Consider the following 22,183-nt stretch of genomic DNA (forward strand, 5'->3'; position numbering starts at 1 on the left):
TGCAGCGTACGTACGTACGTACGCATGCAGCGCAGACGACGAAAGGGCCCGGCCCCTAGCCCTGGCCACAGCCTCCGGCCTCGCCGACGCGGCCGGCCGCCCAAAGCGGCTTCCAATGCACATGTCGCTCAAAATTCATGTAGGCTCTATATAAAAGACAAAACGAACACATTCTTTACTTTCTGCATTCAGGGACCGCGGAACGGTGTTGAAAGTGGGGGGAGGGGGATGCTGATCCGAAAGGGGGGCGGGCTGATCATGTAAAAAACCACAATCAGATATGGTCGATCATTTGTATAGGCCTATGTCTGACCCGGGTGTCTGACAGGGTTCATGAATTTGTTACCCCCTATTTTGTTCACCTAATATGAAGGTTTTATTCAGCTTGGGTCGGCTGTATATGGCAGTTAATGATACGCGTACCGCCTTGACCGAACTGTGCGAAGTCTGTGTGGTCTGTGTAGTAGAGATAGGCCGGGCCGTAAACACTACTTCTTGGGGGTGCATAAATTGCCCTAATTAAGTTTATTAATTGTGACAAAATAGAATCACTGTAATTTGTTTATGATATTGACTGTGGTACGACATAAGGATAACGGAGCAGCTTCTGTTTATGTTAAGATATAGACATATAAGGAAATGTTTTCTTCTGACCAAAAAGTGAGAATAATTTTCTCTGATTCTGTACTCCTTCCCTCGATGTACTCCCGAGTTCAGGTTCAGTTGTCTTAGCGACGCGGTGTTTACTACTGCGCGCATTGTGTGTGTACGTGATTATTGCATAGAAAGCTAGGTATTCGCGGCGTATTGTGTGGTGTATACATCGTTCATTCGCTGCACGTATACGTATATGCACCGGTATGCACACATTATTCATCCCTGGATTTGGCTTCTTAAAATGAGACAAGCATGATTTAACGTGAAAATTGACGGAGCTAAATATTAATCAATCAATATGAATTTTATATGTATGAAAAGCTTACATGTTACATATCCCTGTCTGGGAACGAGGATTTCCAAATCTAACGCAAAACGCGCTGCTGCCAGGTTGAACATCGTATACCAAAATCCAATCGAGCACAGTGCGACCAATTAATGGATATTGTGCATGATAAGAACAAAAAAGTTAATTGCATTGTAAAGTTTAACCTAGAAGTGACGAATGTTTTTTTTTCAAGAATGGGCATGATTTTACATGTAATGAAAAGGAAATGTTCTCTTCTTCTTCTTATATCTAGGACGAGGATATTGTACCCCCTTTCAATTTTTGATAGGAGAGGAAAGAGTATAAAGAGTTGATAGGCATACTAAAATAGACAATCGTGCGCAGTGCGGCTAATCACTTAACGTAGATTATGCGTGATAAATACAAAAAAAAAGTTCTTTGGATTGTAAAGTTTGACCTAAAAAACACGGCGGTTTTTTTCAACCAATTAGGTTGAACCTTATATCACAAGAAAGAGTTACAACCTGTCTATCTGATAGTCTTTGAACTGAGACATTTTGATACGAAAGTCCGACGCTGTAAGAGAAGATCGAGCCCAAAACAGTGCAAAAAGTGCTTCTCTCACACAAAAACACGCCGAAACTGTGTATTTTCAGTCAAAAAAACACGGTTGTTTTTTCAATCAGAATATAAAATGACAGATATCATGAGATGTAGAACAAGTCTAAGATTAAGAAACCGTTTGAACCCGTGAAAAATCTCGAGCGGTTTTTGAGATATGAGTTAAAAGAGCCGAAAATGGGTCTATTTTGTCAAGTTTTTGACGCCAGAATAGGGGATTTGCCACGGTGCGCGTTAAAGTGAACACAACAAATTCATATGGGAGAAAAAAAAGTGGGGGGGGGGGGGGGGGGCTTCATCCCCGGCCATGCAGCCCTACGTTTCCGCGGCCCCTGTTTAATTATTCACTTAACTTTAGTTACTCCAGATCCAACGATGTTGTAGCAGGGGCCATGGAACCGGGGATGGAAGCTCGAGGGGCTCCACCCCCCTCCCGCACCCACTTTTTGTTTCCAAAACCGTGTAAAAATTAGGCTTACCAATACCATCGATCTAATTGTGATTTTTTTTTGGCATGGTCGGCCCCCCCCCACCCACTTTCAAACCAATCCACTATCAAAGTATATGACCATTGCATGCATGCTGCTCTCCTTCCGACAAATTAAATTACACAGATGAACTAGATGTGGGAGGGGTGCAGGGGGTGGCAGGCCGGGTATCGTGGACAGCAAATAATTCCATAATGCAAAAGTATCATCTGCCTAGTTTCAGGGTCATAATGAAAACTCTCAAAGAAAGAAATATTTACATGCATGTCAGTCATTCTGCCGGTGATTTTCGCAAGAAAAGGGCATTATATAACTTATATAATATGGGAAAATAAGCAATATTTTCTTGCAAAAATGAATATTGTTAATCATTTAAACATTCATCTCTGCATTGCCCTGCCCGTTTTCAGAGTCTGGGATAATTACTGAAAACTGTCAATAACAGGCAGCCCATTTAAGTCCCAATTCAGTGTATATGTTTCTGTCAATGATTTGTATTCCCACGATGTGAATCTTCAACCATGCAACCTAAAAAAAATGGAAATGAATTTTAAGTAGGCTATATTACCGATCATAAGCACAAACAATAATTATTAGTATAGCGAAATGCATGCATGAGCAAGAATTTGAATTTATGGCCCATTTCTGAGAAAAGACATTAGGGGCCGGCATATACCAATAAAACAATCTCTTATATCAAAGTATAATTTTTACAGGTGTTCCAAAATGTTGTAGTATTTTAATTCACCATGCCTCCTTTTCACCTGATAATTGTGAAATATTGATATGAAGATTTGACAAAAAGTTACATGAAAAAAAATTAGAGCGAATCAAACAAGATTGCTTGATCTATAGAAACATTCACCATGCAGTGAATAACAATTTGACTAGAAAAAAAGTTCTTGAATACACAAAAATGCCCCGAAAACATTTGAGATTGTTCATAATACGGTTTTCTTTTGGGGCAGAGCTTTCTTGATATTGTGAGGACTATAGGGTTATTATACAAAAATCAAAAGTGGGTATTTTCATACAATAAAAAACCAATGAAAATGGTCCATGAGGAATATAAGTTTTATTAATGTAACAAAAAACTTGTATGTATGGTATTTATGATAATATGGGTCGTGTGGTCTAGTGGTTAGAGTATTGGACTCATAGGCGGCGGAAGCGGGGGGGGGGGGCGGGGGGACCTACCCCCCTCTAAATTTGAGGTGGGGGGACGATCCCCCCTAAAATTTAGGTTGATAACCCTTTTTTCTTGCTTGTCAAAAAAATTTGGTGTCCCCCCTAAATTTGTTGGCTTCCGCCGCCAATGACTGGACTCATGACTGAAACGTTGTAAGTTCAAATTCCATTTCTGCCATTAACTCAACTTTTACCAACGAAGCCTAGGCCCAAGAATAATTTTTGTCGTCTGTAACGATCAGCCACTAAGGCTGATTAATAGGCCTATACAAGTTCAGCGTTGATGCGGCGGAAAGCTGTTTTGCCAAGTTCCTACTGGCGTTACCTCAACAGAATTGAACAGAAACAGAATACAATGTTACTACTATTCTGGTAATGCGCACCCCCATGAAATACTGAATGTTTCAAATATATACATATATATATATCATTTAACTGGTTTATGCTCAAGTTGTTATTTTGATTTTTATATGCTATTGCTATATAACTACAAGAATATTTTATTAGGAGGCTGCACTCTACAAGCTCCGCTTCCATTTCCAACGTGATATGTAATAATCTTGAATATAATTTTTGTACAGGGATACTGTACTTGAAATACGTTTTGTATGTCAAAATGTACAAAACAAACTGTAATTGTTGAAAACGGAAATAAACGAAATGAAATGAAATATAATATATTTTAAATGTATATTATGTTTGTTATCACCTAGAATGTTGCACTTAAAGTTTATCCAATTTAAGCTTTCCATTTTGATGTAAGATTTTTTTTTATTGTTAGCTCGAGCTTCGCGCAACAAGAAAAAAATAAGCCTGGTGAAAAAAAAATCTTTTTAAAAAATAAAGTAAAAAATCACTTAAATTTCACTTAAATCAAAAGACCAACTTCCACGGTTCTTCTAGCAGCCGATGGGCATGATAAGGAATAAAAATATAACCCATCCCCCCAGTGCATTTTGGGGCTGTACTTCAATTACGTGGGACAGGATCGTAGTTGCAACTAAATTTTAATTGTGGGAAATAGACTCATTATAGAAGGGGCCAAGGAAACGGGGGAGGGGGGCTAGCTCCCCCGCACTTTTTTCCAAAACCGTTTACAAAACTTAAAAATGACCATCTGATTATGATTTTTGCATAGTCAGCCCCCACCACTTTCAAACTGTATAGGACCTGTTTTACAATGGCCCTGGGAAGCGGGGGTCACGCTGGAATGAAGCATTCCTTGTGCCTTGTGTCAGAATTTTCCAAAGGCAGCACGCCTGAAATTCTCGTTGATGTGGCAAAAAGGAGAAATGTAACCAAAATTACCCCCATTTTGTAGGAACCTTTTTTTTCTCTCTGAACCAAATTGACTTCCATTATTGTGAACCCCCTTTTTGCTTGTTAAATTTACATCAGCATCCTCTGTTAAAAAATTGTTTTGCATTGCATGCAGATTTCGGGTCACCTACATGTCGTACCAAGCGTTAGTACGGTCAAGGGGCCTTTTGCCCGAGCCCCCCCCCCCATAAAAGGCTGAAGCTTTCTGGTAACACTACTTTCCGAATTTAAAATGCATCAAAATTGATTAAGAAAATCCTTAAACTTATCACCATTAATTGAAGATGAAAAACTGATCATAAACTCTTCGAAAATATAATCTTCCCCCAACCCTCAGTTAAATTCAGCCCTATATAATAGGTGCCGCCAATTGTTTGACTTGATCGAGCCCTGCTCCGCACCAATCCAGAGTCAAGCCCGTTACCATGCCTTAAGTGAACGTTGAATATGATAAATCAAATCAAATCAATCCTATTGGGAAATATAGATATATATTTTGGGGGGTGGGGGGGGGCAGGTTTGCCGCGCTGCACAGTGTTTGAGAAAAGAATAAATGTACCGACCCTATTCATTAATCAGCCCCTCAATTCTTTTACTCAATTTACACCACTTGAAGGGCAGACCACTGGACTTTACTTGGTCGCTTCGCTTTCACACCCTCATCCCATGTAAAAAAAATATAGTTAGGCCTATATTATTTGGGGCGCATGCAAGTGTTATTCGGAGCGGAGAGAGATCGCATGACACTCGTTGGATATCCTTCCGCCTGGTCTACTTTCAACATGGCCGACAAAGGTACAATTTTTTAATTTATTTGTTTAAAACCTTGTATATTACAGTGATTGATTGTGAAGAATGTTGATTGAGGAATGAGATGAGTTATAAGAAATATTTATGATTTTTAATTCCTGGTTATGTTCCCCTTAACTTTTAGTACGAATGTACTACACGGTCGTTTGAATTAACTGGGCCTCGGCCCGGCTCAGTCCGCAAAAAAACTGCACCATTTACCGGTAACAAGTTTACACGGTACGGGGAAGCAGCGGCGGAGCGTAAAAGAGTTTCGGGTGGATGGAGGCTGCGACTTGCCGCCGGTATGGTATGCGTGTGTGTGACTGACACAGTGCAGTGTGACTGAGTGTGTGCAGCATGCAGGGGGGTGGGCATAGGCATAGCCTGGAGGCGTCTGGGGAGTAAAATTATTTCTACTAAACGTGTCGTAGGCTTACTCCCCATGACGCCCGGCAAGGCATTGGCCTGTTTGGGCCACACGAAGGAGAGTTTTTGGAGAAAACAATGTTGCTCCAAAATGCTTGATTTGTTTAACTTGCTTATCAGTTTTATCACACAATTTTGTAAATGGAAAAGAAGTTCATTTTCCCCCATTAGGCACTCATAAAAAATTTTTACACGAAAAATAACACAAATATTAAGAAAAATCATGTAAGATTAGGCGAGGCGTCAAAACCCCAAATGCGTTCCAACGCGTGCATAGCCATTGTTCCATAATGAGTGTGCAAAGGAGTTCCAAGAGATTAGTACGAAGTACCGTTATATTCTACATTAAAGCTAATTTGCATAATCCGTACACGCTGGGGAACGGGGCAATTATTATCTCGATCGCTATTGGCTAATCCGCCGGAGCGTCGCACGAGAATACACGGAATAGCGCAGGTTCACATACACACACACACACACACAGCGCGCCAGCGTACACTTCACATAAAATGAGGTCAGTGTTCGGCGTGCACGTCGGATCAACATTTGCAGCGAAGCTTTGCAGCGAATGCAGCGCGTGAGGTGCGGGCGGATCTACGAGAGGGGGGAATAGGGGATGCCTGGGGCTAGCTTCCTGTACAAAGTACCAATAAAAATAAAAACATCCGTGTTTACGAGAGTCGCGCAAGCAAAACGGTGGCGGATTAGGACATGCTTTTAAATTGTTTTGAGGGGCGAACGAGTGAAAATATATTTTGTATACCTTTCGTTATGAACCCCCGTTCTCCATGACGAAATGTAATTGACGAAAGGAAAGTAAAACAAAATAGAAGTCACAAACATCTCAGAATAGTTTGCGATCTATCAGGACATGTTTTAAAATTGATTTTAGGTGTCAACAAGTTAAAATATATTTGATATACCTTTCGTTGTGATCCCTTGTTCTCCGTTAAGAAATATTAAATAAGTCTTTTCTCGACGATGTTGGAAACGTAAATAAAACAGAATAGAAGTCACAAACATCTCAGATGGGTGTGCGATCTATCACAACATGTTTTAAAGCTGTTTTTAGGGGTCAACAAGTTAAAATAGATTCGATATACCTTCCGTTATGATCCCCTGTTCTCCGTAAAGAAATATTAAAGATGCATTTTCTCGAAAAAGTTGGAAACGTCGATAAAACAAAATAGAAGTTGGTAGCATCTCATATTTATTGGTGATACATATTTTTCGAGGGGTCAACAAGTTAAAATATATTTGATATACCTTTCGTTTTGATCCCTTGTTGTCCGTTAAAAATATTAAATACGTCTTTTCTCGACGATGTTGGAAACGTAAATAAAACAATAGAAGTCACAAACATCTCAGATGGGTGTGCGATCTATCAGGACATGTTTTAAAATTGTTTTTAGGTGTCAACAAGTTAAATTATATTTGATATACCTTTCGTTGTGATCCCTTGTTCTCCGTTAAGAAATATTAAATACGTCTTTTCTCGACGATGTTGGAAACGTAGATAAAACAAAATAGAAGTCACAAACATCTCAGATGGGTGTGCGATCTATCAGGACATGTTTTAAAATTGTTTTTAGGTGTCAACAAGTTAAAATAGATTTGATATACCTTTCGTTATGATCCCTTGTTCTCCGTTAAGAAATATTAAATACGTCTTTTCTCGACGATGTTGGAAACGTAAATAAACAGAATAGAAGTCACAAACATCTCAAATTGGTGCGCGATCTATCAGGACATGTTTTAAAATTGTTTTTAGGTGTCAACAAGTTAAATTATATTTGATATACCTTTCGTTGTGATCCCTTGTTCTCCGTTAAGAGATATTAAATACGTCTTTTCTTGACGATGTTGGAAACGTAAATAAAACAGAATAGAAGTAAAAAACATCTCAAATGGGTGTGCGATCTATCAGGACATGTTTTAAAATTGTTTTTAGGGGTCAACAAGTTAAAATAGATTTGATATACCTTTCGTTATGATCCCCTGTTATCCGTTAAGAAATATTAAAGATGCATTTTCTCGACAAAGTTGGAAACGTAGATAAAACAAAATAAAAGTCACAAACATCGCAGATGGGTGTGCGATCTATCAGGGCATGATTGAAAAAAATTCGAGGGGTCAACAAGTTAAAATAGATTTGATATATACCTTTCGTTATGATCCCTTGTTCTCCGTTAAGAAATATTAAATACGTCTTTTCTTGACGATGTTGGAAACGTAAATAAGACAAAATAGAAGTCAGTTGGTAGCCTTTCATAATTATTTGCGATCTATCAGGACATCTTTTAAGATTGTTTGAAGGTGACAACAGGTTAAAATATATTCTATATGCATTTCATTATGATACCATGTTTTCCGTAAAGCATAGGCGGTTCGGGGCGCGAGGGACCCCCCCCCCCCCCCCCTCCTCTTGGACGAGCAAAAAAAGATAGAAAAAAGGGAAAAGAGGAGGGAAAAGAGAGGAGAAAAAAGAAGAGGAAGACGAGTGAATAAAATAAGATGAGGGAAAGACTTGGGGGGAAAAAATCTTTCATGTCACTCTATACAATTTTCGCTCGCGCTTCGCCCTCGCATTGCCTGTTAGGTGATTTTCATATCTTGTTCAATGAGTTTAGATATCAAGTTTGAAAGTTAATTTACAAAACACATTTCAACTCGGAAATTTAACTTCATTATTTTGTGTGATTTACAAATTGATTTTTTAAAAGTGCTCTGTAAACATGTCAGTTTTATGGTCTGAATATTAATATTTTCTGTTCGTGCTGCACACTCGCGAATTTTGATTGGTACCTATTATTCTCGTGCATTCCATAATTTTTCAAAATATCCCTTTTTGGGTCTGATTGTCAAATCGTATCAAGGTTATACCGAGGTTGTTTTACCTGACTGCTAAGAAAGCACGAATGCCTGTGAGCAAGCAACCAGGGGACGAACGGCTTAAGGTCCTCTCCGAGGGACCTGGTAATGAGGATAAATGCCTTACCAAAGGGCACTAGCGCACCACTTGGGAATCGAACCCGGTTCACCGGAATCCGAAACCCCCGCTCTACCGACTGAGCTATCGCGCCTAAGCTAGCGCTGCACGCTTGCATTTTGATTGGCGAGTTATGTATGTCTCAATATTGATTATACAACAAACTACTTGAAATCCCCTTTTCATGACAGTTTATAAAAAAAAATTGGCTCACGGTTTGCGTTCGCATTAATTATTAAATATATTAACTTGATGCATCATATTTATAGTTACAAAGGTGCTTGAAATTTCCAGATTTCAGGCCATAATATCATCAGATTTCGCGCCCTCATTATGCATTCATGAATATTTAAGATATTTCGGGTGGTTTCATGCAACGGTCTAGAGTGGGCCATAATGTGCCTGCACTGTACATCTATAGGTCCTTGGTTGAAGTCAACGATCCTATATAACGACCCCTTGAACCTGAATTGGGTCAATTACGCCGTCTAGCACGTTTTGAGAACAATGGATGAAGGTGTGAAAATCACAAAGCAGCTAACAATAGGAAAAATCAGTTTCAACTGAAGTTATGCTATAGATTGCGTATAGCGGTTTGAATGTGAACCCTGAACATGCTGAATGCCTCATTGTCTGTATGTTACTACTGTGTACTAGTAGGTCCATGGTTATAGACTCTATTATAGTTGCGTGCATGTCTTCTCCAAGCCGATTCATAGCTTGTCGGTGTCTTTAATGCACGTAAAATACAAATATACATGTAACTCTAGGTCCCATTATAGGGCATTTTTAACGGAATCGCCGATGAGATAATTTTGACAAAACAAAAATGAATCACACTAATTATGCAGCAGCTATGTTTCTAAACATTACACGATCAAAGAAACGACACGGGATGATATTTATTAAATTTGTTAATGGCGGCTGGTCTTTATGATAAAAACATAGGTCTATTTTATCTTTAAGACATGAGAAAACAAATAAATCAATTATATAATTAATGTGTGTGTTTTACTTTTTACAAACGTGTATCAATCGAACATGCTGACTACATGAAGAGTGTTGAGGTCCATTACATGATTTATTGGTATTTACACCGAGTTCTCAAATAATGGTACAAGATTTTAGAAAAGAAGTTTTGAGTGTCATCTCGTGTACATCAAATCTTAGCAAATGTAAAAAAGTTTCTGAAATGTCAATACTGTGAAAGTATATGCACTTCATTAAACGTGGACATCAGCAGGGTGGTCTCCATTAAAAGGATTTTTTTTTTGCCCTGTCGATGTGTACCTCTCGATGTATACGGAGGCGATCGGAGCTGCACCCCTTCCCTATTGTCAGTGAGAAAGGAAGAAAGTGATTACTCGAGATGGAGGGAGAAAAAGAGGAAGAGGATCTGTAATGGGAGGAAGAAACATAATAGAACGGTAGGGCCGGAAGGAGAGGTTGGCCATATAAAATTATGAAAACATTCAGGTCACTGTATCAAAATCAAGTCCAAGTTTATTTATTCAAAGTTTAAAAACAAACATCACATTATAATAAAAATAAATATAGGCATGCAATGCGATGTAAATGACTACAGTAAAAGTATGATATTGTTTTAATGAAATGTACTCTGGCTTCTCTTTTTTTTTCTCTGTTCATTTTCCTGATCACTTCAATCTTATGTAAATATTGGCCTAGTATATATTATCAATTATCATTGATGTGTAATTTATGGCGAACATTTGATGTAAAGGATTTGTATGTGATAATTTATTTATAAAACATAAATAAGCATAGACAAATCGGTTCAAGGCCCACTGCTGCTGGTTCGTGATGTCATTCTATTGAAGGGGGGGGGGTCACATCCCTTGAACAATAGATTCACAACGTAATTAAATCGACTCCATGCATCGACCCCTTTAAAAGCGAGAGCGGGGGCCTGGATTACATAACACTATTAATAACATAAAATACAGGATATAGATGCTAATCTACAAAATCCCCAAAAGAGAGAAAAGAATTGATATAAGGTTAAGAATTCAGACTATAGAACGGAATACCATTTACAAACACAAAATAAGCTATGCACAAAAACGTCCACCCGTATGCAATACTTTAATGAGGGTCTTCATCCATGACATGCAAAAAGTACAAAATTTCACTTCGTGTACTTCCCTTTATTTTGTGGGTACCATTTTAATCCTTTGCCCCAGTGATTAATTGATTACAGTGATTAATTTTATTATGTCACAATAAACCTAATTATGACAGTTTATGCACTCCCAAGAAATAGTGTTTATGGGCCGGTCTATCGTCTACACACAGACCACACAGACTTCGCACAGTTCGGTCAAGGCGGTACGCGTATCATTAAAGGAGAACTATATTGATTATGAATGTGGTCTTATTATATGTCAATGGAAAGGTAACGATGTGGGGATTATCAGTGGGTCATTCAAAAATAACGAAAATAATACATAAGGTGAAAATCGCCGATTAAAAAACGCTCAAAATGCCTCTCCGAAATATGCCTCGCATCGGTCTCTGCATAACATGCAGGTCCCCCAAGTCCATCTACCATCCAAGTTTGGTTGAAAAGCGACTTACGGTTGCGGAGTTAGGTGTCATAAGAGAGTCTTGCATGTAAACTTTAACGTTGACCTGAACATGACCTTTGACCTTACCATGTGACCTCCGACTGCAGCATAACATGCAGGTCCCCCAAGTCCATCTACCATCCAAGTTTGGTTGAAAATCGACTTACGGTTGTGGAGTTATGTGTCATTAGATTTGTGACGGACGGACGACGGACGACATTTGGATCCCTAAGTCTCGCCTTCACCTCTGGTGGGCGAGACAAAAATTGGGGGCATGAACCCATGTATCTAAAAGCAAGTATCTAAAAATTTGGGCCATGCATGTTTAGGGATTTTCCAGCATAAAACCATACCCCATGTTTAGAGATTTCCCGGAGATTTCTTCCAAAAGAGCGACCCATTTCAGCGGCACATCCCCGTATACCTTATTTCGTAAGTCCCCCCCCTCCCCTGGCTCTAATTGTATTAAAAATTTTCTGAACTCTTAAGATATTTGACTTGCACGTAATTAATTTCCTCGTAATTTTTCTATTATGGCTCGACTGTATTGATCTTTTATTTTCACTTTGCCGATACCATAATAAGACTCGTGAAACGAAAATGTGTAGATTATCTATTATCTAAAAGTCAGATCCGACTTGAAGAGAAGCGATTATCACATAAAGGGTCGTAATCAGTCATGTGTTCATTGGAGTCAGGAAAATAGGGGGTGAGATTTGACGTAAGTGGGAGAAGTAGGTTGATGGAAAAAGGGTCAACAGAACATTTTAGCCCCCCTCCCTCTCTCTCGCCCTCCCCTTCTGTTGAGTGACTGATTTGTATTGTCATGTACGCGTGAAGTCCAGAGCAGAATGTTAATTTAATTAATTAATGATAATTAATTAATGATAATTGGGGCATCAACTTTTCCTATCAATCAACAATTTATCAATAAATCAACTATTTCAATGGGCAATGTAATCAATCAAACATTCAGTTTTTCAATAAAGTATTTCATAAATTATAATCAAGTCAATTTCTTGGTAATCATTCAATAAAAAGAAAAAAAAATGACTATCAGCCACTGGTCACTTCAGTGGCAAATAAGTTTTGAATAGGCTACCATCCAGGAAGTGAGAGGGGTCTGGGAAATTGAGGGGGGGGGGGTGGAGATACATAAGAATTTTATTTGTAAAATGACAAAAAGATGATGAATGCCCTTTCAACCAAGTCTTACCATATCTCGCCCTCTCGCTTGTAACAGGTACCATCACATTACTCCGACTCACAAAACACACTGCTTAGGTCTACAAGATGAATAGGCTTCACTAAATTTACAATTCCTGTTCACTCAACCATCATTCTTACAAGATTCAAAAATCATATTTGTTGGGGAAAATCCAGCATAAGTGTTACCTTCCCCTTAAAAATCCCAAACTTAGGATTCTTTTTAAGAAGTCACCATGCAATCAAATTTTGCCTCATTGTGATGTCAACCATATGATAAATAGACATAAGGAGAAAAATTCGTCCATAATTGACATTGTATACCATTATGTTACCTGGTTATTGATCATTCGTTCTCTGTATATGAGGTTCATGGGTCGAATCTCGAACCAACTAAAGAGAGTTGCAGCTCCGTAATTAGCTTGAAGTAGAAGTTCGCCTTGGTGAGAAACACTCATGAAACTGTTCAGTCTAGGACCTACCTTTAATTTTCAAATGAAATTCAATCTCGACAAGCATGCCCCTTCCCCCACTGTCATGCCATCACAATCGCCATAATCATAATCATTGTAATCATCAAAACTAGGATTATTATCATAATTAATCTCAGCACCTTCATCACTGTCATTATCACCGTCATCATCATAAAACATTAATAAATTCATCATAAAACATTAATAAATCATCAACGCGGGCAGCGGAGCAGAGGATATATCCTTTGTTCATAGGGTGCATCATTATTGTCCCCCACAGCAAAATATTATCCTCTGATCATCAAAATATATTGCTACCATAATCATCAATCTTGTCGTAATAAATATTCTCGTGATCAATTACGATCATTATTACCATCACCATTATAACAACATTATAATTATTATTATCACCATTCTTGTCATTGCCATCATCGTTGGGATTACAATCATAATCATCACCATTATCATAATCAGCCATCATTACCTTTCTTTTCGATGTCATCATCACGATCATAATGTCTTTTTTTATTCACACATCATTATGTTTATAGATTAAAAAACAAAAAAATGTTATTATCGTCATCATCATTACCACCGCTTTCATCCTCATCCTCCTTATCCTTCTTCATTATCACCAACATCATTATTACCATCACCATTATATCATCCTCGATCATCATTCCGTTTTCACAAACGCTGACTACTTGTAGTAGTTCCGTCATTGGACAATGTGGTTTGGGAGGATTCATTGGGGTCAAGAAAGCACAATTAGAGATTATCAGAGATCGTTGCGTAACTTCAGTTGAAACGGATTCTTCCTATTGTTAGTTGTTAATTGTAATTTTCACACCTTCTTTGTTCGCAACACGTGCGAGACGGTGTAGTTAATCGAACCCATTCAAGTCACTCCGGGGCATTCACTTCAAAGCTTCAAAGGGACTTTAAGAGTTATCTTTCCTAAAACGAAGTAAATCAAGTGCATTGGGGTCTTGAGAATAATTTAAACAAATTCTTGACCACTACGAACTACTCAAAGAACGAATAACAAAGGAGATTAAGAACTGAACATGACTGGGAAATGGGAATGGATGAGGATTTCAATAAGTTGTATGCATAAATACGAATGCTAGTACCCATGAGCATTGGAGGATGCAGCAGGGGGGGGGGGCACAGTCGGTCCATGCCCCCTTTTGAGAAGCAAAATAAAAAATTGTAATGTAAAAATGCAAGTCAATCTTCATCATTTCATAATTTCAAATCAATACTCGTTTCTTCATCATTTTGAGTTATTTTAAGAAATATACAAGTAATTTGCTCAGCCATTTCATGATATTAAGAGAAGTCATAACAAATATTGAATAATGAACATTGCTTTATCCAAGTTTCCATCCTCATGATTTTGCGTTCCTAATGCCTCGGTCATATTTGCTCTACGGCGGCCGTACGGTGAGTCGGAAACACCTGTTTTATCCATTTTTATTCAGACCACGTGTTTGTAGCTATTACCAAAAAAAAATGTTAAAACGGTTGTTTTTTACTCGCCGCACGGCCGTCATAGAGCAAAAATGACCGAGGTAAGGTCAGGGAATGTTGCAGGAGTTCACCCCCCCCCCCTCCACTTAGATAAAAAAAAAATTGCTTGTAATTTTTTTGTTATGAAAAGACCTAATGGGGGGGGGGGGGGTGAAAACCTCTGTCAAATTTTCATTGAACTCGAACTCTACCTTTCAAAAATTCTGCGTACGCTACTGCAAAAGCTAGAGCTATTGGAGCTATACGTAGCGTAAAGATAATTTTGTTTCATAGCGGCAAAGCTCTGCCTCAAGTACCTTGTATTGTGTATGCTTGCGCGCACATGGTATCTATTAAACTAATATTAAGCGTGCGGTTATACCGCAAGAACGATACTGAGTCGTGACTAAACTTTTTTGAGGACTAATTTGGAGGAATCACGTACAAGTGACAATGCGGCCGTATTTGTCAGCGCTTTTGGAATTATTATAGGCACGGTTGTAGTCACATCTTCAGGAGCGAACAGAGCTCTGCAAGCTGATTCAGTGGGTCCAGCGCCTGTAGACGTTGTGCGCGGTCGCCGCGGTTGATCGAACGCTTTGACGGATCGCATTTTACTTCCGCTGGTAGCCAAAACAAAATTTATTTCCCTTTCCATCTTTGTCAGGAATTTACGGGAATTATATACATATTTTTGGAAGCTCACATCATCAGGTACTAATACCTTGGTCACATTTGCTCTAGGGCGGCCGTACGGCGAGTCGAATGCAGCCGTTTTATTCATTTTTATACAAACCACATTATGTAGCTCGTACATAAAATGTTAAAACGCCTGTTATTGACTCGCCGTACGGCCGCCGTATAGCAAATGTGACGAAGGTGTAAGCATGAATAAGCGATTCGCCGGAGCAAAATTTTTGCGTCCAGGTTCTTGTCCCTTTGAATACTTGTCACGCCTTCCAACCAATTAATTACGGCACACATCGTCATTCATTATACTAGTAGTTGCACCCTCACAACATTTCACGGCAAACAATTGAGGTAAGGAACTTCTCTACACGCGCCAATAAATTCCTCTAGGCTTGCCAGCCCAATGCCCGGGAACAATAGAAGTGCCAGAACGCGACTGCACGCGCTCGTTATGTCACTCCGCGATGATCGCAAGGGTGCTCTATTGATATGCAAATTCAACCTCATTAACTTCGTGGCGTGCAAGCCCGTGCATGAAAAGTAATGAGGGCGTGCAAACGCGTTTGCACACCCCTCCCGGATATTGACGTCCCGCCTTTGCAGATACTCACCGATGATCTTGTCGCCATATTTCCTTCTTTGTTCGTAGCCTAGTTACAAGACGCGTATAAGAGAGGGCGACGATATCATGAGCATGCAGTGCCAATTAAAAAACAAAAAACTTCAATCGGCCGATGATAATCGTGAATTGTAAAATACTTGCATTAGCCAATAAATATTTATGAGCTATTGCTTGCAAGTATTTTACAATTCACGATATTCATCAGCCGATTGAAGTTTTTTTATTTTTTTTATTGGCACTGCTCATGATATTGTCGCACTCTATTATACCCATCTTGTAACTAGGCTACGAACAAAGTCAAAGAAGGAAATATGGCGACAAGATCATCGGTGAGTATCTGCTCAACTTCTTACATGATTTTTCTTAATATTTGTATTATTTTTCGTGTAAAAAAATCTTATTGAGTGTATAATGGGGGAAAATGAACTTCTTTTCCATTTACAAAATTGTGTGATAAGCAAATTAAACAAATCAAGTATTTTGGAGCAACATTGTTTTCTCCAAAAACTCTCCTTCGTGTGGCCCAATGCCTTGCCGTGCCAGGCGTCATGGGGAGTAAGCCTACATTTAGTAGAAATAATTTTACTCCCCAGACGCCTCCAGGCTAGGTGGGCACTCCGTATTCGTGGACGGTATACTGCTTAGAATACCCCCATCGTCTAAATGTCAATTTTACTCTAGATAGATTACGGTACTTCAGAGAAGTACTTTGCATGCTTGTTTTGAAATAGACAGCTGGCAGCCGCTAGCCGTCTGTTTCAAGTTTTTTAAACATTTTTTTAAAAATTTCTCCTCGTACACAGACTGCTCGCTATCGTGCAGCCGCTATTAGGGGGTAACAATGCAAAATCCCCCGGACGGGGCTCATCGATTTTTGTCATTATTTCATAAAAATATATAAAAGAACTTTACCAAAATAAAGATTGTTATTTTGTTTTGGCCTGAAATGCACCAAAACGGGGTAAACTTAAAAGGGGAAAAAACTAATGTTGTAACCCGCAAGTGAAAACCCGAACCGTACCGTCCCGTATAATCCAATAATTTGCAAGCGGGACCCGCTGACCCGTCGGGTTTTAACCCGCAAGTAAATTTATCTTTGAAAAATGAAAATTATTTCTGCAATCCCCACACTATACAGGCTCAAATCATGAAAATATATGCCAACTACTGACCTAGCCTAGAGTGAATTTACTTACAATTTGCAAATTCGCCTTTTATTCCGGAGAGAAAATGTTTTTTTTGGTTACTTTGTACCCAAAATGGGTCGGCTCTGATCTCGTAATCAAAAGCATTGCGCAATTAACTCCTCGGATCGGAGCCGCAGCTCAGCGCGCGCTAGCTACATGTAGCCCAGGCTGCCCAGCAAATTTGATGTTCAGTTTCCCGTCGTCGCCCGGGTTATGAAATTTGGACCGCGTTTAAAAATCAAATTCTGAAAATAATTCATTATTTTACTATTTTGACATAGATCTAGATTCAGAACTGATATAAAACATTAATATAAGCTTTTCAGTCACAATTACTTGTATATCATGTAAGTACCTGTAATTCTTTTCTTGTTTTTTTCTTGTGAATGGAATGACACTGCTAGGGACAGTGATTTTCCGTTTCAAAAAATTGCTTTTTCCGTTTCAGAAAATCTCAAATTCCGTTTCAGCATGTCAGAAAACGGAAATTCCGTTTCCCCATAGACTTTGTACACACGGAAAAGTGACAATTCCGTTTACACATTGAATAGCAAAATCACAACACGCACACTCGCACTGGTCAAAATTTGTATCTGCTACTGTACCTACAACACAATAAAATCCGTTCTAATCGGATCTATGCGGGTGCATAAAATATTTTTATGAACCCATTTAGCATGCATACATCCTCACCTTTCATATTATTAGCATTATTTCACGGTGAAATGATATTTCATCGATAATTTTGGGGGTTTTTGAACATTGTTATCATCAGTCAACGGCTATTGCCAATCCGCCATCTTGGATTTTAAGACCACGATATCGTGCTGTTACATCTTCAAACGTAGAGGGCAGCAACACACGACCGTGTAAGGAGTTGAACGATATGTGTGCATGTGAGCTAGCCCAACCCGGCCGGCCGGGTACGGGTACGGTGCGGGGTACAATCGAGTGTGCTGATGTCGAGTGCAGTCACGATGTGTGAATTGTCATGATAGTAGCGAAGTGAGATCGTGTTTTCTGGGTTTTTTTGGCCATTTAATATTCTCATTTTGTTGTGAGTTTGGAGTAATTTCTGTTGCTATTCTGTGTATTTTGAGGGAAAATACGTTTTCCGTGATTTTCCGTTTGAAATGCCACTTTCCGTTTCAAAAGGCCCTTTCCGTGAATTCCGTCCGTTTTCCGCGATCGCGGAAAATCACTGTCCCTACACTGCATGCTCAACCACACCTCGAGCGATGTTCGTGCAGGCTCCACTCAACTTCACTTCTGCTACACTACGCTCTACCTACCCGATGTAGCGGTAGTGAAGTGGAGTGGAGCCTGCACGAACATCGCTCGAGGTTTGGTCGAGCTACCTCAATAAATCCCATAGTCTAGTAACCTCGCATTGGTGAGTTGTCATACGGCATATCAGACAAAAAAATCATCAAACAAAACTCAATCTGTTTTACAAGGCCGACGGGAGGCTCACGCACGTACGCATTGGCGCTTGTACTAGCTAGCCAGTCTGAGCTCTGTCTCTCTGCCAGAGCTCTGGGGGACAATTCGCTCTGTAAAGGCCTCAATGATGGTGATTTTATGTTTCAGACAGAGTTTATATTTCGGGAATATTATTCAAAACTGCCAATAAAGTTAGATGATTTCTTCATTGTCATGTATATTTAAGTTATGAATGAGTTCATTCTCACCAAATTTAGACTCCCCCATAGAGAAATGCAATTTTCGTGGAGATCTGCGTTTTCAAAGAACATCAGGAAAAGTTAGGGTATGTGGGCCTTTATTACATGGCCAAGTACTGGAATTAGATGGAGTAGAAATTAGATATTGAATTCATTTATATCCAAGTTCAACTCATAGTCACACTCACACAAACACACCCACATCCAAGATTCTAAGCATGAAAAAAATAACTTTAAAATCATGCAATATTAAACAATAAGTAATAATTAATTTAATAAGTGAACAGGGATTCCTCAAAATACAAAAACGTAGCATTTGAAAAGAGCCCCCGAAATGAAAAAAGTAGCCTCCAAAACGGTAGAAATGGAGACCCTGAAATATTACCCAAAAAATGAAAATGGAACCCCCGAAAAACAACGATTGATTTGCTCCCTGGCTTCAAGACAGTTCCACAGAATAAAAGTGCGTTCAAAGGTTACAAAAGGTCAAACTTTTATCTTCTGGAAAAGAATGAATAATGAAATCCTCATTATGAGCTGGAAAAAATGGGACGGGAAACTCGACATCGAGTTTCATTGGCCTATGCGATTGCTTTTGACTAGACTCGACTGTGCTGCGCTGCACTGGCGCGCGCTCTTTCTTCGAAAGAGCAACTCGATATATTTATGTCGAACTGTCTCAGTCCTGTTCACTGTTCACAAGACAAAAATACGCCAGCATTTTTTAAAAAGGAAATATCTACGTCTCTAAAAGAATCCGCAACGTAAGAAGCACATGATCCTAACTCAATTTTCATAGTTAATGTTTTTATTATGCGTTGTTACTTCTCCCTTTTTTTTCGCATGACGGTCTGCGGGTTTGAGAATGAACTCGGCCCGGCCCGCAACCCGCGATCGAGGGCATACCGGCAGGTTAACCCGTACCGCAACGGGTGCGGGTTACAACATTAGAAAAAACAGTGACTTGCTTCGGCTGTCTAGCAGCTTCACTTTACTGTTTTATCCGAACTTAAATAATACATAAACATATGACCATTGAGTCCCCTGTACAGATCGAGCTAGAACTTCGGTCTCTGTATTTGGTGAGTGGAGCCAACGGAGCTCAGTGGAACAACCAACATAACAGAGACCGAAGCTTTTGATCTAGTTTTGAAATTGAATGAGATGCATCCACATTTTTTTATTAAAACTAACCCTGGGAGCTCCGGCCCGGGAAGCCCAGGACTCGTCCGTGTAATACTAGGCAGACATAGTCTTGAGGACTCCATGATGATGTTTTTTAAAGAAAATTTTGACATATACTTCATCATGGACTCTTGACACTCTTCCCATAGACGCATAAGAGACTGACCAAAACAAAGATGGATTTCCCTAAGACAGTATTATCAGACTTTTGCTTGTTTTTGGCGCATTTTAGGCGATTTTCAAGCCAACTCGCAACACTTTGGACACCGATAGTTTAAAAACGAGCACATGGACCCCCTATTTTTAACTTCCCTACACCTTCGTAATTAAGATAATGCATTCCTCTACAATTTTGCAGAATTTGATGAAAATGACATGGATTTTGAATAAAGTGCAGCTTAAACTATACTTTTTTTTATTTTCAAGTGGAATCACGCCTTTTGAAGATTAGTTTTTGTCTCACCTGCATAGCAGAGTGAGACTATAGGCGCCGCTTTTCCGACGGCGGCGGCGTCAACACCAAATCTTAACCTGAGGTTAAGTTTTTGAAATGACAGCATAACTTAGAAAGTATATGGACCTAGTTCATGAAACTTGGCCATAAGGTTAATCAAGTATTACTGAACATCCTGCCTGAGTTTCATGTCACATGACCAAGGTCAAAGGTCATTTAGGGTCAATGAACTTAGACCATGTTGGGGGAATCAACATCAAAATCTTAACCTAAGGTTAAGTTTTTGAAATGTCATCATAACTTAAAAAATATATGGACCTAGTTCATGAAACTTATACATAAGGTTAATCAAGTATCACTGAACATCCTGCATGAGTTTCACGTCACATGACCAAGGTCAAAGGTCATTTAGGGTCAATGAACTTTGGCCGAATTGGGGGTATCTGTTGAATTACCATCATAACTTTGAAAGTTTATGGATCTGATTCATGAAACTTGGACATAATAGTAATCAAGTATTACTGAACATCCTGTGCAAGTTTCAGGTCACATGATCAAGGTCAAAGGTCATTTAGGGTCAATGAACTTTGGCCAAATTGGGGTATTTGTTGAATTACAGCCATAAATTGGAAAGTGTGTTGGTCTAGTTCATAAAACTTGGACATAATAGTAATCAAGTATCACTGAACATCCTGTGCGAGTTTCAGGTCACATGATCAAGGTCAAAGGTCATGTAAGGTCAAAGAACTTTGGCCACGTTGGGGGTATTTGTTGAATTGCCATCATATCTCTATAAGTGTATTGGTCTAGTTCATAAAACGTGGAAATAAGAGTAACCAAGTATCACTGAACATCTTGTGCGAGTTATAGTAGTTTTCAAAATCAGCACTGCTGCTATATTGAATCGCGTGATGCAGGTGAGACGGCCAGAGGCATTCCACTTGTTGGAAGTTTATGCACCATTTTTGTCAAATGAGGGCGCTATTGACTCCAAACAGATACAGTTTTGCCAATTAAAAGATATTCTCCTACTGTGGTATCCACTTAGTTACATATCCTGAAAGTTTGATGCGATATCGACAGAGTAAAGATGATTTAAACTCATTTGGTGAATTTGTGAGGTCTAAGAGAGGCATAATTCTCTTCATTGCACAACATTTCACATTCAAATAAAGCAACTTTGAAGTCCCATAGAAATAAAATAAGCACATAAACCTATATTATTTTTTGCATTTTCATAATGCATAGATACCAAAGTAACTCTGCAAAATTTGGTGAAAATGGCATGGACTTCATTTAATTTTTTTAGAATGCGCAGTTCTTAAGAACATCCATTTGGGTGAACTTTGAAGCTCAATAGCAAAAAAATCAACACATGGACCCAGTCATCCATGTTAATGTTTGCATATTTGGAATATTCAGGTGCTAAAGTATCTGTTTGCAAAGTTTGGTGGAAATGACATGGATTTCACTTAAACTGTGGAACGTCAAGTTATAACTTTGAAATGTAATGGGACATTGGGTCAGATGCATAAAAAGTAGCAATTGCTGGCAAGCAAAAGGTCATGCTTCAGCGATTGCTTTATTCCATATGCATAACCCCTTGCTAGTGCTTCAACCCTTTTCTTGCCTTCAGAAAGCAATTGATAGCATTTTTATAAATTTGATCAATAGAGACGTCACGCTGGTGTGAACATGACTCACAGAAAAGGCAAGACTCGAACACTAAGGTGTTGCAGTGCAAATTACCACTTTCCTATAAAATCTTTTCCTCAGATGTGTCTAACAAACTCGTTTCTTTTTTATGAATTCAT

Source organism: Lytechinus pictus, chromosome 10, assembly GCF_037042905.1.
Source record: "Lytechinus pictus isolate F3 Inbred chromosome 10, Lp3.0, whole genome shotgun sequence".
Taxonomy (NCBI): domain Eukaryota; kingdom Metazoa; phylum Echinodermata; class Echinoidea; order Temnopleuroida; family Toxopneustidae; genus Lytechinus; species Lytechinus pictus.